A 13,464-nucleotide genomic window follows, 5' to 3' on the forward strand; every position below is an offset into this window, starting at 1 on the left:
TCAAGGAGCTCAAGATATTTTTGGATATCAAAACAATCATCTTCACATTGCTCCCCTGAACTTAATGCAAACCAAGTCCTCCCTACCTATTCTTGCGCCAGGAAGCAGAAAGGAGTGTCTTCACGCCTTGGTGAAGACAGTGGTACAGCATCTCTGCCCATTCCTTGCCCAGTAATCTCATCAGTTGCAGAATGAGGGCAGCCTCATTCTTCCCCACAAGGAGATCTGTTGTCAAGATTCAGTCTTCCCTTTTCCCCCCTCTCTCTCTCCCCACGCCTTAGATTGGGCCAGTATCTCTCCCTCTGCAGATACTTAATGTCAGAAATCGCCTGCTTATACGCACTGTGCAGTCCCGTGTAATGAAATAGGTCAGCCCATCTTGTGTCTGTGTTCAGAACTTTAGCCATTTGGACATCTTTTTAAGTGTACAGCTTGTCTCATAACTAGCCAGAATGCTGAGATCTTTCTCAGTAGCAGTTGACACCTTGCAGTCATGCCTCCAAACGTACTGGGGTTGAGGATGTGTGAAATTTAGACGGGCGAGAGTTTATCCCTCCTTGTTTCTAACAGCGTTCTTGTTGACCTTCTTCTGCTCTCTGTTCAGCCTCACTCTGTTTGCTCGGGTACCTCTAAAGGTCTCAGACACTTGTACTGTTGGTGTTTTTCTTTGATCCCATCTCAACTTGTGCACTTACTTTTTGCTTTTGAGCTGAAATGACCAGCTGTTTTGGAGTCACAAAGATCCATACTTTGTTTAAGCTCACAAATTACTTAACCAATAATAGATAAGAAGTGTAGTCTGAAATTCTAAAAAGCTAAAGTCTCATTGAGCTCTCTTAGCTGGAAGTAACACATAGCAAGTGGCTTAAATGAGAAGGAAATCGATCATTTCACATTTTAAGAACCACGGAAGTCGGAGCCTCAGGTCTGTCTCTGTGTGATTGTCTTAGATTGGCCCTCCTCTATGTGAAGTTTTCCTTGAGGCTGGTCAACAGAGATGCTGCAAGGATCCCAGCCGCATATGCAGCTCTAACAGTTTCCCGATGAACCGGCTTCTGTCTCTTAGGAGCAGGGGAACCTTCCCCAGAAACCCTCCTGGCTGGCTTATTCTCCTATCTCATTGGCCAGAATTTTATCACACGCCCATTTCTAAACCAGTCAATGGCAGGGAGAAGGGGATTGGCATGACTGATTTAGATAAAAGGGCGTCTATCACCTGGAACTACCAAGCAGGGTGGGGCAGCTTCCCTGAAGGCTTGAAGATAGGTGATACTTGAATAAAATCTTGTAGTTAAGAAGCGGGTGGAGGAAGCATTGATATAAATTGTTCTGTAGCCAGCCAACAGTGTCTGCTACCCATGATTTTGAGGAAGAAGGCAAGAAAAGTATTCACAAAGTCAGGGTGGATTTTAGAACTGACGGATGATTTCCCCCAGGTTAGCAAAAGGAAGGCTGAGTGTTACATATTTATCTTTTGGGTCATGGGTTGTTGTTGTTGCTTTTTAATCTACGTCTCAGCATAATAAAAACACTGAGTATAGATAAATTAATGTTGGAAACTCCCACTTAATGCAAATGCAGAGTTTGTCTTTACAAAAATTTAACAGTGTATACAATCAACTTGCTTTGAAAGTTAGCAATTATAACTAAAACCAGAAATGAAACATTTAGTAACCTCTGTGTCCAAAGTTCAAAACATTATCAATGGAGAGAATTAATTAGCTGAAGTCATCTGAATACATTTTGTAATTTGTTTTCCTCTAATTTGATTTGACATTTATATTGAACCCAGATTTTGAAAAAAAAATATTTTTGATGCTACTTGGCATATCTTTGTACTACATTATGTGTTGCTGTAGAATTTACAAGATCAACATTTAGATGTCACCAGAGAGGCATACGTCCTTGTACTGTGAGAGACAGACATTATCAGGCGCTCCCAAAGGAGCAGCAGCTATTTACATCGAACTGAAATAGACAACTATGGAAATGTCAGGAAGCATTCCATTTTTGGAAACACTGAAGAGATTAGGCTTTTCGTTTTTGATCTGCATCCAAGTGGCCAAAACGTGTCTTTTGTGTTAGAATGATTCCCTATGGGCAGAGAAAAGACCAGGTAGTTAGTGATCTCAAACCATGTGTCCCAAACCTTGAGAGCATCATTAAATCAACCTAGGGGGTCATCACCACCATTCTTCTTACCTTCTATTATTTAGTTAAAAAAAAAAAAAAACCAGAAAATATCAAAGAACATTATATATAGTTAGGGTAAAAGTAGATTCATTTTATTTGGACTAAATTTTTTTTTTTTAGAAAAAGTTCAAGCATACGCATAACTGGAATAGTATAATGAACCTACCCAGATCCAGCAATTGTCAAGGTCTGTTGACAGTTCTTGACCAGCTGCATTTCTTTTTTGTCCCATTGTATTTTGAAGTGAATCCCAGACATTACTTCAATTCACTCTCATATTTTTAAGAATGTATGTGTTTTTCAAGTATATGCATTTCCTTACATAACCACAATGTAATTGATATCAGTCCTAATAAAATTAACAATTTATATCATGTAATAGCCAATCTCCAAAATACCCAAATATTCTAGTTTCTCCAATGAACTCTTTTTAAAAATCTTTTTTTTACAGTTGGCTTATTTGAAACATGAAAATTCTATTTATGTCTGTGGTAAATCACAACGTGAAATAGATTTCTTAACGTGGGTTGCGATCAGAAGCATTCTGGAAAGTTGCTGCTGAGGGCATTGACAGATTTTTGTTGGGAACTCAGGTACGAACTTTTCTTTTTTCAGGTGAGCAGTTTCTGTAGATGCCAGATAGCATAAAGTAAAAATTTCACCCATTAATTGCATTTTTCTTCTATGTGGAGCTATGGAAGTGCTTTGACTCTTATTTTTCTTTCCCAAATGAGGTATCAGAATTTTCTTATTTTGTGAACACACAAGCTGTTCATTCTTAAAGGCTATTGATTTGACTGTTGGTGGTGTTTGATGGAATAACTCAGACTAGAGGAGATATAGCCTCAAATTTGCAGTCTCATCCTTAAGCAATGGATTTAGGGCCTTGTCTGCCACCAAAAAAAAAAAAAAAAAGCATTATTCAGGGCAAGATGGCAAAGTCAAGTGTTAAGTTATAGGATACATTTATATTCTCTTCATCTTTTCCAGGTCAGCACATGAGGAAATAGCATGGAGCAAAAAAATTTTTGCCAGCAACTTTGTTCTCAAAGGTCCATTGAAATATTGGCATTCTACCTTTCCAGCCACAGGACCTTTGCACACGCTGTTCCATTTATCAAGGAGAATTAATTTCCTTACCCACTGCTGCTGCTTCTATTTTTTTTTTTCTTTTCTTCCTTTAAGTCTCAGTCTCCCCTTCCCCAGAAAAACCTTTCATGGTTTCAACCTTCTTAAGTCATATTCCCCCATCACGTGCTTAAACCACCATGGGCCACTTTTTTGTAGAAGTGATTAGTGTTGTCATTTTATGTTTCTCTGTTGTAATGATCTATTAATATCTCTTTGCTTTCCTAGTCTGTAAACTCCACGAGAGTAGGGATTGTCCTTGTTCATCACTGTAGCCTGCGTACCTAACACCATTGAGCTCAACACAAGTTTGGATGAATGACATGCTGACTAATAGATTGAATGCTGTCACCATAAAGTAGTTAATCATGCAGGCTGAAAACATCTTTACAATTAAGCATCCTTGTCTGTCTTTCAACTTAAGTTTTTTTCTTGGAATTTCAAAGAAATAGGGCAGGGGTAATTTATTAGGTGCCATAGTGAGCTTCTGTTTTGTTTTGTTTTTTTTTTTTAATGATGTCTAAAAGAATATAGTGATTTTAGCAGGGCGACATTTGTAAATTGTGACGGGGGCTTATAGACAATGACTGTTTTGCAAGGCTGCAAGAGAACTTAATGATTTAAAATATGTTAAAAAAAATGTGTAAGGTCAATCCTAGTTATTGAGAACTTTCCCAGAGTGCTCAAAGCTATGAATTATGCTAGGGACGTGGATGAATGGTGTGGAATCATTGGATAAAGTCCGTGAGACTGAGCCTAGTGCTCAAGCCAGGCACAGTTTGCCCCAGGCCCCTCTCTAGTCTCAATTACTGCTGCTCCTTGCTTCAATCTTGATGCTCCAACCATGTAGACCTGTTTGTTCTTCACTGTGCCAAATGGTTTCTTGCTTTCATGCTGTTAGTTCTGGTCTGAAGACCAACCCTATCCCAATTCACTTAGTTAACTTCCTTGGACCTTCAACTGTACACGTTCTTTACATAAATTACCTGTGACATATTAGTGTTGTCTACCAAGCTGAGGGCCCCTCGGACAATCCACTTGCTTTTGTGCCCTCCAACATGCAAAAATATTATTTGCTCGTGAGACATGTCTTAATACTGTGTGTACACATTTTTATAGAAATGAGATGGGGAATCATTCTGCATTTTGCCGTTTTCCCTTAAAAGTGTGTCTTGGAGAGGTCTCCATGTTTTCACATGTAGGTCTGTCTTGTTCCTTTTGTAATTGTTTATTATCCCACTAAACGAATAGATAGAGCTTTTCTCTATTTCTCTACTGAGGATATTCACGTTGTTCCTAACTTTTGGTTTTTTTTTTTAATGGAGGTACTAGGGATGGAACCCAGGACCTCGTGCGTGCTAAGCACACACTCTAACCCCCTTTTCCTAACTTTCAAAATGCTACAAACCAAGCTTCAGTCAGCATTCCACCAATTCCATGCTCCTTGTCCAACCGTGTGGCCATTTCTCTAGAGTACAAATGGAAGTGTTGGGTCGTATAGGGTGTGTGGATTTGGGGGTTTGCAAAAGCGCCCCGCAAAGTGGCTGCACCTGTTTATATCTGTACCGGCAGCGGAGGAGAGGACATTTCCCCAGATGTTTACCAACACTTAGTGATATCAGACTTTATTAATATTTCCAGTCCAACGGGCGAGAAATGGTCTCTGGGCGTAACTCACATTTCCCGGATTACTGCTGAGACTTGGCGTTATTTCCTACCTTGGGTGGTGGCTGTCACTTCCTTTTTTCTGTGCCCCTTTGGTTTCCGGCTGCCCTGGTTCACTGCTGTGGCTTCTCAGCTCCTCTGCTGTTTCTGGCTCTTGGCTGGCTTTTCCTCTCGTTTTTGAGCAGGCTTCTGTAGGTTTTAGCTTCTTTCTCTTTTAATTTATTCAAAATAGATTTCTCATGCCTGCTGGGTGCCCGGCCTGGGATAGGGGCTGATGGTAGGACAGTGACAAGACAAAGTCTCTGCCATTGTGGGGCTTGCATTTCAGTGGGAGAAATAGACAGCATATAAATCTGCGTAGTACCATGTCACGTACTATGAAGAGAAGGCTATGATGGGGGTTATAGGTATAAAGAGAGGAGGGTCTTACTTTAGAGAAAGTGGTCAGGGAGGCCCCTACTAAAAGGTGGGGCTTGAGCCAAGACCTGAATGAAGTGAAGGAGAGGAGACTCTTCCCAGGAGATGCGTCAGCACGTGCAAAAGCTCCAAGTAGGAAGGATGCTGGTGTGGCTGGAGCTTGGAGGTCAAGAGGCAGAAAGTAGGAAATGATGTTGAATAAATGCACCCGGATCCAGATCACGAAGGACTTCGAGTTCCATAATAAAGATTCTTTTATTCCCAAGGGAAGGGTAAGCCTTGGAGATTTGTGGCCGGGACAGTGTCATTGAGGTGACTCTGGTAGTGAGAGGAGAGACAAGTGGGGCAGAATGGAGCACAGGCAGGTGGGTACTGCAGTCGGGTCCCCGGGACCATGGTGATGGAGGGGTTGAGGAGTCGTCAGAGAGGGGACATATGAAGGTGGAGCCAGTGTGACTTGCTGGTGGGTTATACGTATGTCTGGTGGGAGAGGGGAAAGGAGAGCTGGGGGTAACTCCAGGGTACTGAGCTGGGCTATGGAGGGCCAGTGATGGCACAGATGGAGAAGACCCTGGGAGGAGTAGTTTGAGGGGAGAAATCTAGAGCTCTGTTTAGATATGTCAAGTTTAGTGTGGTCATTAGATCTCCAAGTGTTGAGTGGCATTAAACTTGAGAAAAAAAGTTAGAATTAAGAATACGTATTCGGAGTTGTCCCCTTAGGGGAGTCATCATGGACTGGGCGATACCAATAAAGGAAGAGAATAGGGAAGCAACCAGGGGCACTGAGCCAAGGACCACTGCAGCACCTAGGAGTCAGGGGCTGGGAAGGAGAAGCCAGTAGATGGATTGTCAGGGCTCTGGAAATGAAGAGAAGCAGCACTTCAAGAATGAGGGAGGCTCTATGTCCAGTGCAGTTAAAGGGTTGAGAGAGATGCGTACTTAGGATGAGTTTTGGACGTAGTAGGACAGAGGACATTGGTGACCTCTACCTGACAAGTCTCAGCGGGGAGGATTGGAGGGGAGATCAGAGGTGAGGACGTGGAGATCCCCCCTCATTTTATAAGGGTGGGGTACAGCCAGAGAGCGGTCGCCATTGCTTCTCTGCTGTCTCAAAGCTGGAAGTGTCGTGGCCAACTTCTACTTAAACGCTAGCACTGGTTTCTCTCTCTCTCCCAGCTCCCCTAACCCCACATGCCCATCACCCCCATTTCCCAGACTGTGTTAGCAATCCTTCCTGGGTCTTCTTCTAGCTCTGCTTTATCTGTCACCACAGCTGCCTCCCCAACAGACGAGAGCCTCTGGGGCGGCCCCATTGATGGTCTCCACCCACAAATCCTAGTTCATTCTGGGTCTCTGTAGTAAATATCTGTTGAATTGAACTTCACTTCTGATTCAGTTTTACAAGGGAGGATGGGATAAAAGGAAGCTTTGTCCTAGACAGAGGAGAGTCTGAATTCGATGAGCACTGTAGGGGAGTGGATAAAGAAAGTAAATTGCATCAGATGAGCAGGCAACTCCATAGTCGATGCCCAAAACGCCACCATTTCTCTTGACGTTGGCATTGCCAGAACAGCACAGGAGAGCACTTCGAGGACCTGGTGTATCTGGTTTTGTTTTTTTTTTTTTTTAAAAAAGTTAATTTTGAATAAAGGTTAATACAAAGGTCTTTGCTCAGAGCCTTTCACTAGTAAGTGACAGTGATGTTAATTCCATTTTGGACCAAGCCTATTAAGTTTATGAAGTTAAAATACATGCTTGGTGAAAGCAGTGTTTCCTTTCAACCTAATTTTAACTGATAATTGCTTCTCTTTGGTTCCTCTGGAGAACCTGTAGGTGTGGTAGTGGGAATGGTGGGGGCTGTGGGGAGGAGAAACGAAGAATGCTGAGTCCCCAGGTATAATAAGAAGGGAGCCCCTGGTGCGACTTTGACAGTCACTTAATGTCACAGTGCTTCCATTATAGAATTTGTCTGTAATGTACTTTTCCTATAAACGGTACTTTGTCGTCACCAAGTATTAACATTGCTTCCTGTGATTAGCAAGGTCTCCTGAGGAAAGACAGACCTTTGATTTCAGTATCCACCTTTTTGTCTTGTACCATAAGAAAAGCAATGCCAAATTATTGTAGCTGGCTTGCGGCCTCATGCTGTTTCATCTTTAATAAATGTTCTCATCAAATGTACTTTAATTAAGAGTCTGGTCAAAACGCAAATCCCAGTTTGCACATTGATCCAAAAATATTTACGGAACATCTAATACTCCTAGGCATTGTGCTTGGACTTGAGATTTGAAAAATGAACACACATCTAAATACAACTCCGAGGAAACTATTTTCAATACCTTGTTATGACTTATAATGAAAAAGAATATGAGAATAGAGGTAAAGTGTAATTGAATCACTATGCAGTGCACCAGAAATTAACACAACATTGTAAATCAGCTATACTTCAATACAAAAAAAACCTCTGGAGATAAAACAATACTCTGCTCTTAAGAACTTTTATGTACCTTCTGAAGTGTTGTTGGAAGTAAAATATGAAATGTCGATTAACTGTTTAAGTTTCCTCCCAAATTCAGTAATTATAGTCTTCATTGTCAAATATTAGAGTGGATTTTTAAAAAATGCTCATAAAGTTACTGATTCAGGGAATTGCAGTGGCTCTGAAGAATTGTCTGGTTCAATGCTCTTCAGTAAAATATAATGCAACACCCATATGTAACTTTGAATTTTCTAGCAGCTACTTGAGAAAAAGTAAAAAGAAAATAAGTGAAATTAATTTTAATAATCTATTTAACCCAGTATCATCAACACAAAGTATAATTTCAGTGTCATCAATACAAAAATTATTAACAAGCTACATTCTTTTTGTCCTCACTGTCTTTGAAATCCAAAGTGTATTTTACACTTACAGCATATCTTCATTTGGATGCTACGTTTTCATTGATTTCTATTTAGATTTTATAAAACTTACAGTTGAAGATTGTTACAAACATATTTAAAATATTTTCCCATAATTGAAATGAAATAAAAATTTCATTTCTCAGGGACACTAGCTCCGTTTTTAAATGCTCAATAGCCACATGTGGTTAGTGGCTGCCATATTGGACAATGCAGAAATGGACCATTTCCACTATCACAGAACCATCTGTTGTACAACGCGGTCTAATTCAACCCACTGAGGAAACTGAGTGGCAGTTAGTGGCAGATCTAACTGGTGGGACTAGAATTTTGTTTGTAAGGAGTTTCATAGACATAAAGCCACCACAGGGAACACCACCCTTTCAAAAGGCAGGTGGTCAAATGAATTTGAACACATGGAGAATAAAGAATTGTTTAACTATTGATAAAGAAGTTTTCTAGGAGGAATTAACTTGCTTATATATGCTTGGTTGTCACAGATAACAAGATTTGAATCATACAGCTCATACAATGGAATTATTCAGGTTATGTTTAGTAAGGATTATTTTTTACTGTGGCACCATACACATAATATAGAATTTACAGTTTAAACCTTTTTTTTTAAAAAAAGTGTGCATGTCAGTGGCATTAATCACATTCACATTGCTGTGAAACCATCATCACCATCTATCTCTGGAAATTTTTCATCCTCCCAAACTGAAACTCTGTGCCCTTTAAACACTAACTCCCCATCCCCTGGCAGCCGCCATTCTACTTTATGTCTCTATGAATTTGATTACCCTAGGTGTCTCATATAAGTGGAATTGTACAATACCTGTCCTTTTCTGTCTCATTTATTTCACTTAGCATGATGTCTTCAAGGTTCATCCATGTTGTAGCATGTGTCTGAATTTCCTTCCTAAATAATATTCTGCTTTATAGATAACCCACATTTTAAAATTAAGATATTGACATATAACATTGTATGTTTCAGGTGCACATGTTGATTTGATACATTTACATATTGCCTTAAGGAGTACCACTGTAGCTTTAGCTAACACCTTTATTGTGTCACAGAACTATCCTCTCTCCCCCTTTTTTGTGCTGAGAATAATTGATATCTAGGCTCTTAGCAATTTTAAAGTATTTAATGTGTTGTGGTGTTTAATCACTATGCTGTACATTAGATCACCAGTACGCATTCATCTTCCAGTTGCAAGTTTTTACTCTTAAACCTCTCCTCAAATCCCTCACTCCACAGCCTCTGGTAACCACCATATTTTACTCTGTTTCTATGGGCTTGACATTTTTAAGATTCCACATGTAAGTGATATCATATAATATGTGTCTTTTGCTGTCTGGCTTATCTTACTAAGCATAATGCCCTCAAGGTCCATTCATGTTGTCACAAATGGCACGATTTCCTTCTTTATTATGGCTGAGTAATATTCCAGTACATATATATCACGTTGTCTTTATCCATTCGTCTGTCAGTGAGCACTTAGGTTGTTTCCATATCTCGGTTATTGTGAATACTGCTGCAGTGAACATGGGAATGTAGGGTTTTGTTTTTTTTTAATTATTATTCTATTTTCATTTCCTTTGGCGATATCCCAGAAGTGGGATTACTGGATCCTATGGTAGTTGTATTTTGAATTGGCGTAATCTCCATACTGTTTTCCAGAGTGGCTGAACCAACCTGGCCTTTTCTATTGCATTCTCACCAACAGTCTACAAAGGTTCCCTTTTCTCCACATTCTAACACTTATTTTTTCTTGTTTTCTTGTTAGTAGCCATTCCAGCAGGTGTGCAGTGACATTTTTGGTTTTGATTCTCAATTGACTAGTGATGTTGAGAATCTTGTCGTGTACTTGTTGGCCATTTGAATATTTTCTTCGGAAAAATATCTATTCAGTTCCTCTGCCCATTTTTTAAATTGGATTACTTGTTTTTGTTGTTGGTGGTGTTGTTACTGAGTTGTATGAGTTCTTTATATATTTTGGATATTCACTTCTTATCCATTACATGGTCTACAAATATTTTCTCCTGTTCCATAGGTTGCCTTTTCATTTTGTTTATTGTTGTTTGTGCTGTGCAGAAGCTTTTTAGTTTGATGTAGTCCTACTTGTTTTTTTGCTTTTGTTGCTTGTGCTTTTGGTGTATCCAAAAATCATTGCCAAGACCAATGTCAAGGAGCTTTTTCCTAATGGTTTCTTTTAGGAGTTCTACCCTGTCAGGTCTTATGTTTAGGTCTTTAATCCATTTTGAGTTAATTCTGTGAGTGGTGTAGGATTGAGGTCCAATTTCATTTTTCTGCATGTGGTTATCCAGTTTTCCCAACACCATTTGTTGAAAAGACCCTCCCTTCCCCATTGAGTGTTCTTGGCTCCTTTGTCACGTATTGATTGACTGTCTATGTGGGGATTTATTTCTGGGCTCTTGATTTTGTCTTCTTGGTCAATAAGTTTATTTTTATGCCAGTACTATACTGTTTTGTTACTTTGACTTTGTAGTATAGTTTGAAATCAGGAGGCGTGATGCTTCTGGCTTTGTTCTTCTTTCTCAGTATTACTTTGGCTATTTGGTGTCTTTCATGGTTACATAAAAACTTCAGGATTGTTTGTTCTATGTCTGTGAAAAATGCCATTGGAATTTTGACCCCGTTACTATCAAAATGAAACAAATTAAATCACCCCAACTTTCTAAAATAAGAACACTTCAGCGTTTCATCTGTGCAACTATTTATTGATTTATACTGTGGTCATGCAAATATTTTTCCTCTTTAGCAGAGTCTCAGTCCCTCTCTTTGTCTGAGACACAAATTAGAGTTTTTAAAATAGTGAGAGCTTGAACACATTATTACAAGGTAGGGGATGCAGTCCTTTCTCTCGCAAGCAAGGAAACTTGACTCTGAGAGGTAGGATGATGTCCGGAAGCATGTTTTGGCCTCTTGTCTTTGTTGGACTCTTTTTCCTTGTCTTTGATTTTAGTAAGGATATAATCTCAGTTCCAGTTTGAAAGGGAGACCACAATGCCAGGTGTCAAATCCACAAATCAATCCTCTCCTTAATTGCTGAAGTTTGACATGTCCCCATGTTTGTCCCAGAAAACTGAAAATGTTCTCTTATTAGCAGTAGGGAATTAAATTTCCTATGTAGACAAATTAACTTCTAAATTATATGAGAAACAAACAAAAAACAATCACCGGGGGGGGGGGGGGGGGAGAAGAAAGGCTTCCTTGTTCCGACTTGAAGCTTTCTCAAACTAATTTCTCTCCTCTCCCCCTTCTCCATATTTTTCAACAGACTTTATTTTACTGTTTGAATTCACCATTTAGGTATTACCTTCTCAGAAGAGTAGAGTTTGGTTAGCAGCTCTTTAAAAAAAAAAAAAGAAAAAGAGATAACTTAGTATCCTAATTAAAGTGGAAGAGATCAAAATAGACTACTGAGATGAAGAGTGTTTTAAGCCATGTAGCTATTATGTTTGGGCAGTTCTTGAAAGAGGGCAAACACTCTTTAGGGAGATTTAAAATGTTATTTCGCTTTAAGTATGAATCTTTTTGTAAAAATAAAATATAAAAGGATGGGAATTGACTTAGAATAGAAAGACAATAGACTAAAGAGGGAAAAGAATATATTTTGTAGGTAAGCCAAATTCATGACCTTGTGCATTAAATTTTTTACAGGAAAATCCACCTTACAGTGGATTTAGAGCTTAATAATCTTCCTCCTGTCTAAAACTGGTGATTGCAAACCCTGGTTTTTCACACACCCCCTCCTACTCCTGATCTGCCTCCAATTGTCTCAGAAGTGACAAAATAATCTCCAAGTAAGTTTAATTTTGAATCAAAAATAAATAGACCTTCTCTCTCTTTCTTGCTCTCTTTTTTTTTTTTTTTATAGAAATGGGAGGATGAGGCAGAAGTCAAAAGGGTCAAGACTATTAAAGATTATTTTATTTCTCATCCAGGTCTTGAGCTAACAAGTTAAAACACCTTGTACATCGAGCAGAGGAAACCTGTCCCTTTTGACATCACTTCCATTCACATAGCTCCCCCGACACAGGAAAAGGCCAGATGTCTGGTTTTCAGAGCATTAGGGTTTTTTTTCCTGAGTATCTAGTAAAATTAATTTTTGGAAGTTTGGAGAAAAACTGCAGCTCCTTCTGATCTGTAGCATTTTATGGTTTAATAATGTCATATACTAGAAATGTTTCAGCTGAAAATGGGTTTTAAATATTAGGCGCACTTGGAATAGTCTAAGAAAGGCTGTGAAAAATTCTTGGACAACCTTTATTTTGAAAACTCCATTATTCTAAAAACAAACAAACAAACAAACAAACAAAACCAAATTCATAGTTCTCCTGGAGAACAGTGGGTGCAGTGTCATGTATGGTAAGGACACTGAATTAGGGAGGAAAAGGTATATGGGTAGATTTCTTTTTCCTTGTCTGATTTCTACTAATTGTGTACAAAATATACATGAGATATGTGGTATTTCTCCCCTCTTTACAGAAAACAATATTTGTTAATTCGTAGGTAAAGCTAATTTGTCATGAGGAATATAAAGTCCTTTCATGGGGTATCCAGGTCCCTTTGGGAAAAAAAATTTTTTTAAACATATACCATGCGGTGCAATCTGTTCCAGTCTACAAGGAGGGGAGTGGGTAAAGCTCTGGGGTGGGGGAGGGGAGCTAGGGATAAAGTCATCTCTGGGAGTTTTCGAGGTATTTAACTAGAAATGAGGGAAATGGTCTTGCTGAAGCCTAGAAATATCTTCCCTTCTGCTCTGAATCATAACCCAGGGTACATTAAACTTACGCCCTCTTTAAAAACTATCTAGCGAGTTAGTCCATTTAGGGGAGCAGAAACCTGTACCTTTCCAGAGATGGTTAAGTTGCTATTCATTCTGTATTTTAATCTAACCTACTGGTGATTTAATTTACAGAACTCAAAGGAAGTGTGTGCTCAAATATTTGATGACGTTCATGTATCAACCACTGTTTAATTCTGGAATGTGCTTACTTGCTTGACACAATATTTTACCATCTCAACAAATGTTTAGCCTTTTTTCCACTTGACTAAAGAGAAATAAGTTTCACATTGCTTCATTCACCTTCTTATGTGCATATGCTGGGAAAGATTGGATGTTAAAAAAAAAA

Source organism: Camelus dromedarius, chromosome 17 (assembly GCF_036321535.1).
Source record: "Camelus dromedarius isolate mCamDro1 chromosome 17, mCamDro1.pat, whole genome shotgun sequence".
Lineage (NCBI taxonomy): Eukaryota > Metazoa > Chordata > Mammalia > Artiodactyla > Camelidae > Camelus > Camelus dromedarius.